Source organism: Mytilus galloprovincialis, chromosome 10, assembly GCF_965363235.1.
Source record: "Mytilus galloprovincialis chromosome 10, xbMytGall1.hap1.1, whole genome shotgun sequence".
Classification (NCBI taxonomy): domain Eukaryota; kingdom Metazoa; phylum Mollusca; class Bivalvia; order Mytilida; family Mytilidae; genus Mytilus; species Mytilus galloprovincialis.
The window spans coordinates 16347356-16366893 of NC_134847.1; the positions used below are offsets into that span (position 1 = coordinate 16347356).

General features: G+C 31.7%; 1 protein-coding gene and 1 long non-coding RNA gene across 8 annotated transcripts in view; both read right to left on the minus strand.

Moving 5' to 3' along the window:
• The window catches only part of LOC143049921 (spondin-1-like), an 80844-nt gene that overhangs the window by 59658 nt on the left and 1648 nt on the right, over nt 1-19538 (minus strand). The window lies entirely within an intron of this gene.
• On the minus strand, nt 11084-12432 carry LOC143049922 (uncharacterized). The gene is made up of 3 exons (XR_012970363.1): nt 12046-12432; nt 11456-11534; nt 11084-11198 (listed from the first exon to the last, which is right to left on the minus strand). It is a non-coding gene; the product is annotated as an uncharacterized LOC143049922 (long non-coding RNA).

Consider the following 19538-nt stretch of genomic DNA (forward strand, 5'->3'; position numbering starts at 1 on the left):
TCTGGAACCTATCATCATTATAATAGCTAGAGTAAAAATGTAAGTCGACAATTAATAACTAACAAATACTCAAATGTAAACCAAACATTATCTAGATAAAAAAAATGAAGTATTTCCCTAAAAAGAAACACAAACGAGTGCAATTCATCAACATGTCATACCGTCACTTTGAACGTTCTTTTCGACGTTCAATTAGCTCTCACCTTTCACTTTTATCCCTTCTTTACAAACACCAAAGATAAAGGCAAGTTACAATTTATCATTATGAGAGTGGAACAACTTGGCCATCAATTAGTAACGAGATGAAACAACTTGTCGCTTAACCATTTAACCAGGGGTATTTATACTAAAACTTATTTATCGTTCCCCGATCACATCTATTCGGATTTCACGTTCCTTTTATTTCAATTTCTAATGTTCACATGTATATCTTTTTACCTGATTTATTTTAACATCTTCCATGGTGTTATCTCCGAGGAGAACAGTGAAGTCAATTAAAAAATAAAAAATGTTGATATCTCATTTGATTACTACGATATAAGTAAACTGGTCTTGATTGATTTTGAGAAATGTATAAGAACGTTCGCACTGACGACAAGGGTGTTCAAGTCCTACAGTTGCTAAGATTGTGAGCAATTATCCCTGTAGCTGACCTATCAATCGTTCAACTATTCTTATAACTGACCAAGAAATCGAGCAATTATTCTAACAACTGACAAAGAAGTCGAGTGTAGTAATCATTCTTGTAACTGACCAATATATTGACCAATCACACTTCTAGATGATTAGGAAATCAACCAGTCATGTGTTACCTGGTCAGGAACTCAACAATCACTTTAAGACTTACTACTCATCAAGAAATCGACAAACCAATTACCAACAGCATTTATTTTACAACTGACCACGTAATCGACAAATCACTTTCCAAGCTGACAAAGAACCGAACAACCATTCTGTTAGCTTGCAAAGCAAGCTAGCAGTTATTCCAAACATTGAATTTTTTATAATTGTTAAGTAAAAGTTGATCGAGGCAAAAATATATTATTTTAAAATTTGTGTGGCCATCGTTCCGTTTTATTTTCTTTGAAGCGTTGATCATTAAAATCACACAAAAAGAATTAGAAAATCTAAAAGTGATATATTGTTTCAATGGACTGTGTCATATGGCACTAACATAGTATACCGAAAGTTTTACTTTTAAAAACGTTACACAATAAACAGAAAGTGTTTCCCAATATTCTCACCATAAAAATCAATATTAGCCATACATGGTCCAAGAATCAAAATACAACTTATGAAAAAAGGTCTCAGTGTTTGGACATTGTAATAATTATTCGTCCCATTACAATTTTTACTTCTTATAAAGTTCAAATGTATGTAATTAAGTAGCTGTTAATACAACATAAATCAAAAAGTTTTGATTTCATAAATTAATATGCGATGTGAATAAAAAGGCAATGTTAGTACACATATTCAAAACGTTTTGTATTACGGTCATGAAAATGTACGGAGCACACATAAAAGGCTTTAGAAAGCAAAATGGTGTTGGCGAACCGTGTTTATGAGGAATGTTTTAATATCAAAACATCTTTCAAAAAGAGGGAAGATCGGGTTATGAATAGTAAAAGCACAGTACATAAATCATTCCCATTTTAACTTGCAAACTGAAAGGCAATTGCAGTTTAAAAAGCTAAGGCAACTGATATACGACTATAAGGCACCATTACCCCTTTTCATACCCCCGGGTTAGCAGTACCCCACAGTAGCAATCAATGAGTTAAAAATAAAATTAATTTAATGTCAGCTCTTTTCTATAGAATCCCAAAGATAGTTCAGTGAGTGCTTTCATATATAATTCAATAAAATCTTTTTGCGGTTTTAAATCCTAAGAATAACATACCACATATATTTAAGTTTCGTATGGTCATTCAGCTCCAAATGTTTCGAGGTTTCTTTACATCCATGGCTTTCAAATTTGAGTGTTCCTGTTTCTGAAACTCCAGAAAGGACTTTGAACGCACTTAATCTCTATTAAAGTTGTTATTATCATTTAAGAAACTATTGCCTGATATTGTTGTAGTGGATATAACAAAAGGCTGCTTGTCTACTATAGTCGCAGTCACAAAAGTTACCTATGTTGCTAGTCTAATTTGTGAAAGACCTAGCACTTGGTTTACTTGTTATGGGGAATACAGTTTTAACATTTATCACTTGTTCATACAACAATTTAGGTTTTTTTCTTCATTTCTACAGAATTTGGAAAGATACATCAGACTTATTTCTCCGTTGATCAACCAAAATAAGTTGTACTGCTGTTTATCTGTATGTATATTCAGACAGATTTGATTTTCAAAATGTTTGGGTTTCAGCGTTCATAAAATAAGATTTACTGTAGAAGAGCATTTTGAACGCAACTGATTTGTTACGTTTTCCGATGACAAATTGTCACGTCGTGCCCCTTTTACCATTACAGTTTAGCGATTCTTAAGATTTGACAGTGCAATGGTTATATGGGATTACTTATAATCAAGTTGTCCTATGGTCATAATCTCGTGAAACCCCGGAAGACTAATAACCAACTACGATAAAGGAAATAGTCCTCTCAAGGGCGAATAACATCAATGCTATAAAAATGTACTTCTATAGAAATCCTCCGTATTCATTTTATAAACGCAAATGTTACTCATGGAGCAATAATCGAACAGTGTGATAAAAATGTAACTACATAAATAGTCTACCGATTTTTATAAAATACGAATTAAAATTTCTTTAATTAAGGTCGTTGAAAAGGTATAGCTGATTCCCAACATTTTGACACTCTCAGGTTGTATTCATACCGACAAAAATTGAAAAAATGAAACAGTAAGAAGCGGTCTTAGAATCAATAAATATAAGAGAGAGTGAAGCTATTTAAACAGATGATTAAGGAAATATGTACCCTGTAAGATTTAATGAGACGCTTAGTGTTGTACGGTTTTTGCCAAGCACCTGTTCCAAAATCAGCTGGATACACTTGTCACTATATATTTTATTCAAGATTTTACTTTACTTCTTTTGAATTTTGCGTCAAAGTAGCGGTAAGGTTTTTCACTATAAAAACGAAAAGATCATATAACAAAAGTGAAATTTAGTATTCTGTTAGATAAATGTGTCATATTTTAATCCTCATAAATAATGTTATTTTATACTTATTCATAAAATGTCTACTGAAGAGACCGCCAGAATATGGTTATAACATATGTAAATCTTTGAAATAAAACTCTCATACGCGTTAATTGTTAAAAGTCTAACCTATAGATGTGTAAAATATGAATCGGATGACGGACGTCCGCTTGATGAAAATAGGCGGAAACTTTAACTTTTAAGTGCCGCTAATAATACCTCGTATTGAAATCGAAGTTTTAAAACTCAAGCTCACCTGTCACATTAAAACTCTATTTATCTAAAAAGTTTTCAATTAAAATGATAAGATTGAAAGTTAGGCGACAATGGTTACCTAACTAAACCACGGGTTTTATGATTTCTCAAGAAGTTTACACGTATATATTATTTGACTTTTAAATTTCTATTTAAGGTGCACTAAATTTACATTTTTATATTAGGATTACTTGTAGCGTCGATAAAATGCTTACTTTACATTTAAACGAGTGCTATTAAACTTTAGAGTAATTTTGCGTTGTTTAAGACGGATTATGCCTACAGCAAATTCAACCGGTGCAAATCCTTACTAATGTTGCTAAATTTCAAAATCAAAACTGTCTATTTCTCAGATTTGTATACTAGATACATCGTTAAGTGGTTAACGGATAAACCACATGTAAAAGAATGCTCTTTAAAATAGACGCACAAAATTAAAAAAGCTAGTCTGCAAATATGTAAAATATGCGATAATTGGATTTGTATTGCGTACAATTTTCGAGCCCAGTTCTACCTAAACTAAAATCGTGCATCAATGTCGTTTTTCATGACAGTCAATTACTACATTTGCATTTTTCATATATACCTTTACAAATAATATATATATATATATATATATATATATGTGTGTGGTATCTACCTTTTTCATCCAAGACTGAAGTCATTTGTATCAATTATAAATATAAATACAAAATTTCAATCTTGGGTATCTATATATGATGTCAGAGATTATTCACATGCAAATTCTCTTACAGTCAAACTCATAGCTTCAATGTCAAAACCATGTATTTAGTTTTATTTAACTGCAGCTCGAAAGGTAAATATATTGTTCACTTATTTTTTTCAAATTATGAACAAATACATAAAATGGAAGCTACACAAGGCAGATAAAACGTAACATTTTGGGTTCGGTATATTTGACCAAGCTTTTTCTTTTTCTAAACAACGAAATGTCTAAAAATGCGCTTTTACTTTGATACCCTGGGAAAAAATACCACCCTCCATGAAAAGACTTCCGTTCAATTTTAGGTGTTTTCTAAAGCATAAACACATCTAATATTATTTAATGTCTCGTATGTCCCCCAATTAACAACACCTTTAGTAATTATATCCCCTATTTTGCTTATAAACCGGAAGAAACGAGCTACAGCCTGTTTATTTTTCTCCAAAAAATGTTAAATGAGTTCATTAAAATATCTCGTATTGATATTGGTATTCATAATAACTTCTAGAATATCGTAATTTGTCCATATTATTTCCACCAGAGGTGGTCTATTCAAAAGACATGACCTTATGACCTTCCGCGTGAATGGACAGTCATTTTTTGTTTCGGTCAATTATTCGTTGACAGGTTTACTGACCGTCAAGATATAACAAATGATAGGACAATATTTGTATTTAGTAAAGGGTTTTAACATTTAAGTGGTCACTTAAACCATTAACGTTTAGTATAAAGTTTCGTTTGGGCTTCATTTCAACCATCTCGAATTCGTTCAGCATTTTGTTGAACAATATTTTACCTCTAATAATATTTATTTTTTTCTTCATTAAAATGCGTTTAAAAAAACAATTGATAGCTCACAATCTGTGCATGTTTTGTCGTCCTCCATATTTTGTTCCCATTGTAAATGTTTATGTATTGAACGATAAGATTGCACGATTCGAAACAACATTTCCAAGGTGCGCAGAAATTGTGCTAAACCGTCGCATGATTCACTACCTCTCCTTTCGCTAAAAATATGTTAAATTAATCCTTTCAATAAGAAAGTCAAACTTTTAAATAATAAAGCCTATCATAAGAACGTGTTTCAGGAATCTATTCCTGGTATCTTTAAGCTCGGAGTAAACTTATTGATTTGTCAAAAAAATGTGCAAGTCACATTGATGCTAACCTTTTTCAAATATTTGGAACTTTTTAAAAATTCCATATCGTTTATATATGTTCAAATTTCATCAATATGAATCCGACATATATTTTCGGCCCATTAACTCTATACGGGAAGTCAATCTTTAGACAAAATTTGCTCAAATCTTATATCGTATTACAAAAAGATCCCTTTTGATATAAAGACTCCTGATGGTGTTATTTATAGAGCTAATTCAGCAGAAATAATGTTGAATTTTTATTCAAGTGACTTATTAACTATAAAAGGAATGCTTCAGCAAAATGGCGTCGAACAGATAAAGCTTGGAGCAGACGACAACTTCATTTAAGAAACTATCCTTTCAAAGTGGATTTAATGTTTATAATTTATTAAATTGTTGTTTCTTTTTTCACCACTCCAGTTTAAACATCGATTTAAATATGTTTTGTATGTATTAAGTTGCAATGATATTTTTAATTCTCGCGTAATAGCAATTAGATAGATAATTCATACTGTAATTAAATTTTCTAAGTTGTTAAATGATATATGTTAAAAGTCACATGAATTTTACAGAATTCCTGAAAACAACTAGTTTATTAAATGCATGCCTCCGAAGCACCTTTCTTTATTATCTTCATCGGGAACGTTCAAACTTAAACATTTGAAAACCAAGGATATAAACAAGTGAAAAGCTGTACTACCAAAAGGGACCGCCAGCATAGCCAACTATATCAGTCCTATTCAGGACCGATAACTCTGTCGATAGATATTATAGGGTATACAATATTGTTGAAATCAGAGCAATCGTATTATACGACGTCTCTGTTTAAATGTATACAATAACATTTTTTTACATGAGTTAAACTTTATACCGATTCACTGAATGCAGGGATTTAGCTTAAATCGTTCTTATGTCAACCTGTGTCAGGGAGTTGGAACTATTGTTTCTTTGTTACTTTTAAATTTATCAACGAAAATAATTATGTAGAGTTTGTTCAAAATAATGTTAGTACCGAAGCACGGACTACTGATCTTAGCTGTAAAAGATCAACCATTACTTAATCATATGCGAATGCCTTTCTTTGTAACTTGGTACTAAAGCACTGTAAGTACTGAAACACTGAATACTGATCTTAGCTGTAAAAGATATCTGCCATTACTTAAACATATGCCTTTTTTTTTGTATCTTGGTACCGAAGCACTGTAAGTACCGAAGCTGTGGCCATATATCTTAGCTCTAACAGATATCTACCTTTATTTAATCATAGGAGAATGTCTTCGATTATAAAGTACCAAAGCACTCACTACTGATCTTATACCTTAGCTTTAAAAGATAGAGGTTTATCAAATAAAAGGAGAATTTCTTTGCTTGTTAGAACCAAAGCATTTACTATTGATCTTAGCTTTAACAGATATCTCGCTTTATCAAATCATAGGAGAATATCTTTCTGTGTAAGTATCGAAGCACTGCCTACTGATTTTTGCTTTAAAATATATCTTCCTTTATCTAATCATAGCAGAATGTCTTTCTTGATAAGTACAGAAGCACTGACTACTGATTTAAGCTTTATCTTTCATTGGCGGATCCAGGGGGAGGGGGGTTCCGGGGATTGGAATCCCCCCTTTTTTGGCCGATCAATGCATTTGAATGGGAGCATATAGTTGGACCCCCCCCCCCTTTTACTCTGGGTTGGGAACCCCCTCTTTTTCAAATGGCTGGATCCGCCCCTGAAAGATATCTATACCAGTATTATAGGAGAATGCCTTTCTTTGTTTCAGTAAAGAAAGAAGCAAGGCAATATTTATATGTGTTCATGATATGCTATATTTCACCAGAGATTACAGTAATTACTATTGCTAGAAAGTAACAGATGTATTTTAAACTTGTCAGGAAGGAGGATATGTAACGTATAAAATATGGGGAAGAGGGTCATAATACATTACGAAATCTTTATTTCTAAGATAAAAACAGCCATTTCTTTGCAATAATAAGTAACGATAATTTTTCTTTTATGATAAATTTGAACAATTATTGCTCCCACTTAAGTAAATCACAAATACATTAGAAAAAGCTACGTTAGATCAGGCATACAGTAAATTTTGTGGCGCCTCAAGTCGCGTTGTGTTTAAATTGAGATAAGTATATAAAAACCCAAGCTTTAGCTATATAACGCATCGTGCATCAAAGGACTTAAATTAAATTGCCTCTGGTAAAATTCTTTTGTAAACTTGCAGTTTTATTATCTATATTGTGGTTACCGTTCGTTCGGTTTAGCATTTTATATTAATTCCTTGACATTTATGAGAAAAATATGCTCTTAGAATGTGTGTGTTACTATTTGGCGGTAAATTTTCCTCGACAATGTGTAAATGAATTTCAACTTTTATTACGGTTGTCAATAAACGAGTTTATTATATGATTTCATCATTTTATCTTGTACAACTTAAAAGGAACTAAATACAAGCAAAAACATCTACCATTTAAAGGAGTTTTGTCTAATATTTTTGCCAAATCTCTCACGGCTTCGAATTAGTCCGGGCATGGAAGTAATATTGAATATTACTTCCATGGTCCGGGCCACTGGATCTAATTATATTTCCCCCTTTGCCAAAAAAACACCAGGCATTCCAAGAAGACCAATACTGGGTCCATGACCCCACTTTGAATGAAATTGACAACGTAAACAAAAACGTAAATAATCTTGAAAATAATTTCTATCAATTCGACGTCGACGGGCCATATAACATGATGTAATCAAACATAAATATTTCATCTTGTTGATAGATTAACCTGAACCGCTTCTGTAGCTACTGTACAATAATTTCATAAATCAGAGAAATGATTAAATGAAGTTGATGCTCGGCGTATCAATAAACTTGCATCAAAGTTGACGATACCTCGATAGGCGAAAGATAAATCAAAGCTTTTGACTGGTACAAAGAGCTATTAAGTATATGCTGTAAAAACGTCTTTGTTGAGACATTCGGCATGTTAATGGTCACACGTAAAGTAACCTCTATCCTCTAAATCATAATAGGTGCTAGAAAAGAACACTAATTGACACTATTATAATTAGACTCTATTGCAAAGTTCAAACAAGATTATAATTGTGCTATGAGAGTTATGATCAGATTATAATAGTTATGTTCGAATCAAGATGTCGAATTATGTTTCATTAAATGCTTGATGCAGATGCAGCGATGAGAACACATTTGTTTAAATTGAAAAACAGCTAGAATTACATTTAGAATTTCTTCGATGCGTTTTAAATTCGACTGAATTTTACTTCAAAGACGCTTTTTCACACCATCAATGATCGACTATCGTAAAGCAAGCTATTAATTTTACGTCAATAATTGCATACAAAACATATTATTACGTATTGAAAATAAATATATAATGATGAAAAACATAAGACATCAATTAAACACCTCAAAAGCCACAGTCAAGTGCCAATTATGGGTTAAATTTGTTTCACTATAAATAAATAAACATATGTGTTTTGTCTAGTTTTCTTTCATAAATAAACAATGCATCTCTTCGTTGTAATCGAGAAGACCGTTTTACACCTTTAGATAAGACTATGTCACGTTCAAACGGTGACGAAACAGCAAGAAATGTATAAAAGGAAACAGGTACTTAATAACAAGTATTGATAAATATAAACAAATATTGTGTTATTGCTATATAGACAATAATTCAAGTTAGATCCGGAAGAGAAACTAGAATGCAAGATATTCATATAATTAAGCATGAATCAGCTGTAATGTTATTTGTCTCCTGTGAAAATAATTGGGACGACAGAGACCAAGTGGACATTCGAAACTCATCTGACAACGCCATGGCAGACAAACGAAAGACGACAAAAGGACAAATACTTCAAAAAAGACTATTTTCCTACTTAGTAGGAAATCTTAAAATTAGCAACATGAATCCCTCAAAAAGCTGCGGGTGATCTGAAAAATATGGTTCATGTATGCGGCCATTTTTTGACCGAAGTTAATACTAACAAAGCTATCTCTTGCATATATCAGCCAAATATATTACAAAGGACAGGTTTTACTTTAAGTTGTTCGCCGTTTTTTTGGGGGGGTTTGTTTTTTTTTTGGGGGGGGGGGGGGGCAGATGTTTGTTTCGTTATTCATATACTATCAACAGTCTTTTAGAATGTTTGTTATTTTGAAAGAAGACAGTGAACATCCTTTTACCAAAACCTGGTTGTCTTCTGGGTTTTATATAGATAAAATAGTCAACTGTAATCTTGCCTTATAAATGCAAAAAAGGTTAAGTATGTTGTTGACATTTTTGTCAAATGGGGCAAAAAGTGACACATTAAACCGCCTACTATAAAGATATCTGCAACATTTAAGAAATTTATGTTATACACCAAATATTAAAAGATGATTTATTCTGCTGTTGGGAATTTAAAGTTTTTGATCTTTTCACAAAAAAACATATCATTATCATTAAATGAACATTAAATATTGTAATATTTATCTGTTTTATTTCAGTATCAAATATGCACTTTGATAATTATAATTTTCTGATTCAGTAAGCCCAAAAGGATCTTGGGAACGACCGTTTAAAATCTGTACAGAAAAATATTATTCTGGAATTCAGATTTAGGGGTGATTGTCCCGTAAGCTTTTTTTTTTTAACATTCCTCTGGTAGAGGTTGTATTCTGTATATATATATATATATATCAATATAGGTAATCCATGTCTGTCAAAATCAACTTAAATAGTACCAAGGATTTGTATAGTACTAACATCTGGCTGTAAAACATATGCCAAAGAGGGACGTCCGTTTGGCTGTACGGGATGTTGAAATGCACAGCCACTTCCGGTTGAATGGAGAGTCCTTATTCGGATAGGGTCTAATGTAGAGTTTTCACTCTACTTTTAAGAACTCTTAAAAGAACTTACCCAGGGGACCAACTTCAAGGCAAATTATTTGTCCGTTTCCAACATACTCTTTTTTTTTCGAAAGGCGGTTGCAATTATGGTCCTTCCTCAAACTGAACTCACTTACACTCTAAAAATTGTGTTTAGAGCCTAAACACTTTCCTAAACACATTTGTGAAACCGATTTTTGACATGTTTTATATCTAAACATGTTTAATATGTAATGTGCTAACAGCCTAAACGTGTCAAGCTATAACGTGCTTAGACTGTAAACATGTTTAGATGTAAAGTGTTTAGACTAGAAACATGTTTTGTTAAAAAGTGCTTAGACTGTAAACATGTTTAGTTGTAAAGTGTTGTATCTGGAAACATGTTTAGCTCTGAAGTGTTTTGTCAGGAAACATGTTTAGCTGTGAAGTGTTTTGAATGTAAACATGTTTAGACCATAAAGGGTCGTGAAGAAACATGTTTATCGTTTTAGTGCGATAAGCCGTTACTTCATTAGACCCCAAATAAACTAATATTCCGGAAGGATAGACTGTAAAACGTATGATAGCTCTCAATACTACATGTTTTTATACCATCACAAAAGGAGCCAAACGCATCAAACTAAGAAACTTGAATTTCCAAATCAAATTGATTGTGACTAATACCTTTTCAATCTGAATGAGTATTTTCTGTAATTCAATTGTCGACATTCGACTGTTGCATTTTTTCTTCATTTCAAATATTCATTAAACAGTCTAGAACTTTTGAAATGAAATTATTATTATACTAATTCTAGGATTAAAAACAAAATTACAACATAGGAAACAAAGGAATTTATGTAATTGTTTATTTCCAGTTAATCATTGAACACAATCAAATATAAACTCATAAATTCACAAATTCATATCAACGTACATAAACATAATATTGACCAATCAAAACAATTTGAAAATGTCCTGTTTTCATTTTACAAGTCAATAAGAGGCTTCTCCTTTCTTAGTACCCAACTGCTGGTCACTGGCCTGAAAGATAGAAAAATATTAATAAGCAACTAAGTAGAATTAATCTAAATATATAAGTATACGAACTACAACACCAAAAAGTAAATGCATGATTTAAGATCAAGATAACAACATTAAAACCGTGGTATAAAAGCGTATAAATATACTGATGAGTCAATTGATATTTTTAATTTAAAACTTCTTTTTATGCTAAATATCATTCATTTGATCAAATATATATTGACATTTTTAAAATCAAATACACTTCGGATTCTTACCTAGCAATATAGTTGCTACTGTGCATTATCTCCTCTTTTAGCATGTCAAGACAAATGATTTCCTCTGCACTTCTCTCATCTAGAATAAAACAATACATATCAATAAAAATATAAGAAAGCACAACCGCTTATAACTATTGAAGAAAAACAAGCATCTTTTTATTTATTTTGAGCAAATGTTGATTGTGCATTTAGGAAGTGCTTACTAAAACAATGAACTCGATATGACACTGGTTTGGCGAATGATGCACTCGGCAGATTCCGCTTCCCTTCATGTTCCATTATAATCTGCCGAGGAGTACTTAATGAAAATTGTCCTCACAAACTCCTTTCCAAGAACATATATATTTATATATATAAAATAGTAAGTGATAGCTTGCATGATAGAACATTAAACAACTCTTATCTTTACACAAGATAGTTTGAACACTAAAAGCTCTTGTAAGCACTTGTTTCGTGGGATGGTTCCCCCTTTTTCTTCTCCTGCATTGACTATACGGTAGTGTACTTGTAAATAATACTTATAACTGTCAATAATCATTTAAAATTGGCAGTACAAAATAAAAATCAGTATAATTATAACTCCTTACCTTTCTGAAACAGTTAAGTTATGGTCAGAAGTAAACAGCGTAGCCTATGACTTTGGGTTCTTTGTTTCTTCTTCCCGCTCAAAAATTAGCACGTGGTATGCATGCCGTCTTCAGCCTAAATGTGTTGTAATTCTAAACGTGTTTAGGAAAGTGTCTAAATATTGAAAGTGCTTAGAATTTAAACACGTTTAGCTTCATATACTTGACGATGTAGCTAAACATGTTTAGCTCAACAACATGTTTATTGCAAAGTGCTGAAAGCCAAAACATGTTTAGTGGGAAGTGCTGAGAGCCAAAACATGTTTAGTTTTTAATGCTTAGAAATTAAACACTTTCCTAAGCACATAAGTCTTGCAACACGTTTAAATTCTAAGCACTATTTTTACAGTGTAGCAGACTTAACGTACTTGTTGTTTTACTTATTTTAAATTTGTTCTTGTTCTGAATTCGGACGAAATACTTGCCACTGGACATAAAGCAATCAATAAGTTTTAACCAAATACAGCGTTATATAAAACAACACGATGGTGTAAGTTTTTTACGACCTAAACTGGCTATACACTCGCATGGTCGGACAAAACATCATCAAAGATTCGGTAAGTCGAAATTAAAATGTCAAAATAACTAATATACACCAGGCATTGACCCTACATCAAAAACGGTTGATTAGTGGTTCTATGACGAACTATGAACATAAAATTTTCGATCCGGGTTCTCATTTTATAGTATGAGTCAATGACCCTACGCAAAAAAAAAACCTGTTGTTTGGAGGTTCTAGGATGAAATATGAACATGAAACATTCGATCCGCGTTCTCATATTTATCGTATGCGTTGCACTTTTAAATAAAAGGAATATATCATTATGACAAGCAACCGGATGAGGAACAATAATAAAGCTCTCTGTATGGCCATGATATTTTAGAAGAAATTTATTGCATAATATGATTGATCACGTCATTCTTCATTTCAAATCTTAATCTATAATTTTGTTACATTATTTATCTTTTTACTAACTGTGAAAATTATAAACTATTTACAAAAAACAGGCAGTTCTTTGTAATTGTGTTGTCAAATGTCCCGCAGTTAAAAAACACATCTACAAAGCCATTTTCAAATCTTAGTTGCAACGTCACAATCATGATTTATTTTCAACCGATAAACATAAGGTTTATGTTTTCAAATTTTCAACTGAAGAGAGAAATTTAAGATGGAGGATCATCAATATACCTTGTCCTGTAGGGAGATGTATTATATGTGTCAATACATCCACAGTGGGACTTCTCACTTATTTTCACACATAATAGACTCGTGAACAAACAAACCGTCCCACTTGTATAATACTCCCTATACTTCAGGGGCACCACCCTTGTTAACACGCCAACTGTGTGGTAAAAGCCAAATTTCAATAGATTTTTTTTAACTGATTGGAGAAATTTTCACGGTTCCTCACCTCAAATATTTAAAGAATTTTGTAAAGCTAAAAAGTACTTCTTGTGTAAATTATTGAAAACTTAAAAACCCGTGTATTTCTGCAAAGTCATTTTATGAATTTCTATGATAATTTGCCTAATGACCTCATAGAGCGGTTGAAACCACTCAACTTCAAAGAAAACATATCTTTTAAAAGTTACTAATGAAACGGAAAATTTTCCGCTTAGCGCGACTATTTGTGTTTTATGAGAAGAAATATATATATTATCAAAAGTTTAAATAATTTTCATCACCATTTGAAATAGTTATTATAGTTTATAACTAGTTAATTCTATGACCTGCATTATTTTGAAATTTTCTTGTGCATATTACATACGTCATAAAGAATGTAGACTGTTTTTATAAATGAAATGACATGGCTAGAGTTTATTCTCAAGAGAAAATATCTCTTTGTAAAACAGATTGACTACGCAAGAGCGGGAAAAGTAAGAATGCGTATAGTACGTGTCGTTTAAAAAATGACTGGGCTGCTCGTAGTATAAAGAATAATGTGTGTCTCATCCTGTAAAATTTGATATTGTGGGCTAGCTACGTCAAAATCTTACTAAATGTGCCAATCTAACAAAGCAGTATGTTCGTATTTCACAATCTTATTATTGTCATAAATGTGCATGTAATACTTGCTGCTGGATATATGCGACGTAACGAGTGTATTGAATACAAAAATGGATACATCCTTCTCCTTAGTCTTGAAATGTCATACTTCTTTACGACACTTTGAGTTCCCGGATGTTGTATTTTTTTTGCGACATTATTTAGAAATGTACGATCAGTATGCAAATAACTCCTACCTACATATTTTACAAGATATGCAATTTAAAAACCTTCTAGTTTTGGAGACCGATAAAAATTTCAAAAGATAAGGAGTGTAAAGCTTAAACTAAAAATCGTAAAAAAAGATAAATGGACGGCAATCCCTAAAAAGAGCGCAACGACAACAAGCCTATAATTTGAATAGGTATACGTAGATATACAATCGTTTATCAACAGGGTGTAATACTCAATTGAGGTGGAAGAAATTTGTCATACTGGGGGATAATGGACGACTTCATCCATTCGATTGTCACTTTTCTTTTGTAATTTACTTGCCGACTTGGCCTTTGTTGCTACCGGCCATGATATGTGGTAAATATACACAACATTCTTGACAATGTTTGTTTCAGGGAAAATGCAGAATTGCATAAACTTATTACCACAATTATTTACACAGTGCATTTATTAAATGTGCAAGTTCTCACGTAACTTTAAAACGAGCGAGAACATCGAGTATATAAAAAAAGGATTTTCCCCAGCATTCCATCTTTCTAAGATTTTCCATATATTTATATTACTTTTTACCAATTTGTCTCTCCATTTTTTTCAGTACGTCAGGTTACTATCTAAAATCATCTTTTATTTGTTTAGTACTTGTATTTTGTAAAGTGTAGTGGCACGTGTCGTGCTTTTATTCAGATACCGTCACGTTAAAACGAGACTTGAACATTTGTTTACAAAATTTCAATAAAAAAGACTTTTATTAAACCACAAAGTCTAATATATGTGTATTTCTTGTTTGTATGATAGACATGATTTTCAATATTACTATGTACAAATAACATCAAATAATTCTGTCAAAAAACTCATCAGTTATCTTGCCACAAGGTCACGTGAATTTATATTCAGTATATACCTGCCAAATTTTATTTAAATCCATTATGAAAATTGATGTTTGCAAAACATATAATATTTTATCATTACATAGTCAAAATCATTTATAGAATACTATTTTGTGGGTTAAACAAGGTTTTATTATCACCGGAGGTTAAATGTCACGCAATTGTCTACTTTGTAGTGTGAAATTGATTTTTAAGATCTGACCGATGAAAAAGTGTAAGTATAATACGTCAATATAAGTAAAAGGAGCAAAACACATTAGTTCTGGGTCTGCATGGATGAATACATATACTCGACAAAATTATATATGATTTATTGATTGTGGTTTATCTAACGCCAAGAACCAATAGTTTTTAGATTGTTAGGGCGAGAGCACATTTACGATTACTTTGGGTTGATGGGGATGAAGGGCGGAAATTAAGACTCCCACTGGAAAAATCCTGTAAATTCCATTGATATGTATGGACAAAAAATGAAATACCACAAAACAAGTCTGAATTCTTTAAAATGGGACCTGTATGATCGATAGTGCACCATGTAATTAGGAATGCATGTAAAGTGCAGAAGGGTTGAATAAGTACTAGTATGTTCTAAAGCACGTAATTACAAGAGGATTTTCTCTAGCTAAAGATAAGCAAAGGTTAATCTGAACTTCCTTAAAATCTTATAATATTCTTATCATTACTAATCGGCTACAATGCATATATAACAATGAAAGTATTGTTGAATAATAAAATACTTTTAAACTGCAAATCCTCTGTGAATTAAACCGCAAGTTTATAAAAATAAATCTATCTCGGATTGTAAAACCAGAGAGACTAATTTATCAAAGGCTTGTAATGATCGTTTAAAAGTATTTGAGTTTTTTGAAAGGTTTTGCTTTTATGTCTGCTTAACTGCATTCCAAAAGATTACATGTTTTATTACATCTGATTTAGACACAAAAGGGAGATAAACTTTTATCTTCCAATGACAGGAATTAATGGCGTATCCTTTCACTAATATGGGCTGATGTAACTTGTTCATGTATCCTTTTGAGGATAACCGATTCCTTTTCAATATTATAAATCCTTTACATACAAAAAAACGTCCCTTTTATTTATTTCACACAATGTAAGAATCGAAAAAACTGACTGAGAAACATATGTATATGCGGATTTTAATTTCTGGTTACAGTGTGTAGAGTTTTCATTTGCCATTGTAAAACATATATTTTTCAAGATTTTTAATATCTTGTAACTTACGGTAGGAAGGAAGATTGATATAATAATAATATTGTTGGGTCTGTGTTTTTACGGGGGAGAGGGAGGGATGCAATTATTTTTTTAGTCACCTGTATTTTTGTGAAAACACATTGATGTTCATTTTGTATGAACATATTTGACTCAAACTGCTGCTCTAGTCGTGGCAGGGACATTTCATTAAAGGAAAGTCACATCGGTATAATTGTGGACCTTAAATGCAATTTCTATATCTAAGTTCATCACACGCTCATCAAGTACAATAAGACCCCATTACAATAAAACTTGCTTAATCAGCGGTGCGTTCGAGTGTATGTGTAAGGTGTTTAAATCTATACAGTCGCGCTCGAACAAAAAATCAATCACATCAGTCGTTCAAGATGACTTTTAGAACGCAAGGGCAATTAGGAAAGACCATTTCTTGCATTTATCATGTAGTATGTCCTCAATGTTATACACGTACCATTGAAATTGATCACCTAGTGACACAACAAGAAAACAAATCACAACAGAAGACTTCTATTTTTCAAATTGTCATTGTTACGTAGATCGAATTGATACTTCATCGCTTGGGGGCTGTGTGAGTGTTTAAATCATTAATTCCGTCTGAAGCGTGAAAACCCATTACAAATGCAGAAAAAATATACAAATTTATCATATGTTTATATTTTTGACGCCTATTTGTAGTTAAAACATTGGGATTATTCAAATAGAAGTTATTCCTGAATCAATTATCGTCTATAAACCTACATAATGTTCAGATATACATCATGTATGCATAATTTATTTCCTAGCGTAAAAGTGATACACTAAATTACTACTTTATAGATTAATTTATGTTTGGTATTTAACATACCTAAAAATCAGGTTTCTTGGCGAGGAAAATTATTTGGTTGACATTTCTCCAGACGTTTGGGAATTTCTACATCCATTGCGTTTTTTGTATTAGTATATGCTTTGAACTTTCGCTCTTTCAGTGAAACTTTGCATGTCGATCATATTCATTCATTGTATTCACTTCATTCAAAAGAAACAGGTTTTAAATTTCGTTCAATATAAATAATCAAGAAGTTAAACTTTATTAAAAAAAACATAGATATACAACGCTTTAATCATCTGTATCTTAAACATGAATGAAATATTAGCCACTGAACGACAGGTAAATGATAAATGAATGAAGTATATCTCCTATTTTAATTGCCTTTCTGTCAAATAAAGTTAAAGTTATTGGGAAAACTTTTCATTCACATGAGCGGCACTGTGAGCAGAACGTAAGGTCATAGGTCAATGTTCAAACAAAAGGGGAGATGCAAGTCATGTAATTTGTTAATGATACGTTTAACAGTTTTCTTGTCCTCAACTTACGTAACAATAGTCTGTGCCGTATAATTTATGACCGTATGCATACGTTTGACCTTAAATTGCTTTGATGTTTGTTTATGTTGTCGTCTGCTTGCAATATTTTACAATAAAGTGTTCATCTTAACAGTTTTTACGCGTATAAAGTTCTTAATGTGACAAAATCAATGAGCCCCTTATTCTAACTAGTGCCAACTCGTTGAAAGAATATTTTTTCTTATGTTTGTATATTCATAACATTTCAATTCGGTTGTTTTATGACCAAAAGATAAAATAAACAATTGTCATTTCTTGTTATTTTCATAAAAAGTGATTTAATTGCGCTCAATCTAAAACTCAAGATAACTAATTGAATAACGGGTGCCGCATGTGGAGCAGGATCTGTTTACCCTTCCGGGGCACATGAGATCATCCCCGGTTATTTGCCCTGAAACTTCCATGTTTGACAGTTTTGTCGACTGTTGAGTGACTTCTTGTCGTTTTTTGTTGTCTTTTTTATTTTTGCCATGACTTATATGCTCTCAGTTTGTCTTTAACTTCCGAGTTTGAATAAAAATATTTCAAACTCAAAATTAATGGGTGCACACAATATGCATAGTAGCCGTTTCTCCAGATCCGTAGTTTATTAAAAAATTAATACAAACTATGCTACCCTTTTTTTTAAAGAATAAGTACGTAGATATTTTTTCTTGGTCAAAGTATCCTTTAATGTGTTTTATTTTCTTTCCTAGTGTGTAGGAGGTGTAAAAAAGTCTATCATGTTTCAACCATAAAATTTTTAATGGTAAAATTAAATAAAAGGAAGACATTCAATTCTATTATCATCTTTTAAAACATCAAATACGTACTTTCTAGGTATAAATTATTTTATATGGAAAGTGTGATAAGTACATATCCATGATTTTCTTCTCTATAATTCTGTTATCAAAAGACTATAAAGTCTTCCAACAGTACGGACTTGAAATTTTTAAAATAAAAACCATTAAAATTCAATAAAGAAACTTTTGTGGGTTAAAATATGGCCATAATTTATCTTTTGTATGTTCCGTTTTTAAAATGCTGTTTGAAATCATGGTGTTGGAACCTATAAAAAGTGTTAACGGCATGAGAAGGCATAGTTATCTTCAGATGTTAACATGCATTTCTATTCATAAAGTTCGTTTCTTTATGTATATTCGACTATTCCGTCAAAAAGGTTTGAAAAACTTTTGACTTTGCAAGGGTGTAGGCTATCAATAAATCTTAAGTTGGTTTTCTTCTTATTTAATTCACAGAAGACTAATGTTTTTAGTATCGTAATGAATTTTATTTTATCTACCTAACATGCACATTAAATCAACACTTTAATCTAACTAGCATATACTTTAAATCAACACTTTTGAGAAACAAGCACTTAACTTTATCAAAGAATAATATGCTATCCTATTTCATAAGTCGGGTCATTTTGATATTGATAAAATCATCCTTTATACTCTATATAATTAACTTGATGCAATGATAAATCGTGTTAAAAAAGCAGAGAAATACCTACTTGTAAGTAAAGTATATCTTCTTAATGTGAATAATTATTCGATTAGCGTATTTCCTCCCTCTTCGAGGGCATATTAAAACAATATATGTAGATAATTTCAACATGATCCAACTGTGATTTGTATATTACTAAATAAACTATTCTTAGCTTGAGTCTTAGCGAACCCTATGCAATCCACGTTGATGATAAATATATCATTATGCAAGGTTTGTAAAAC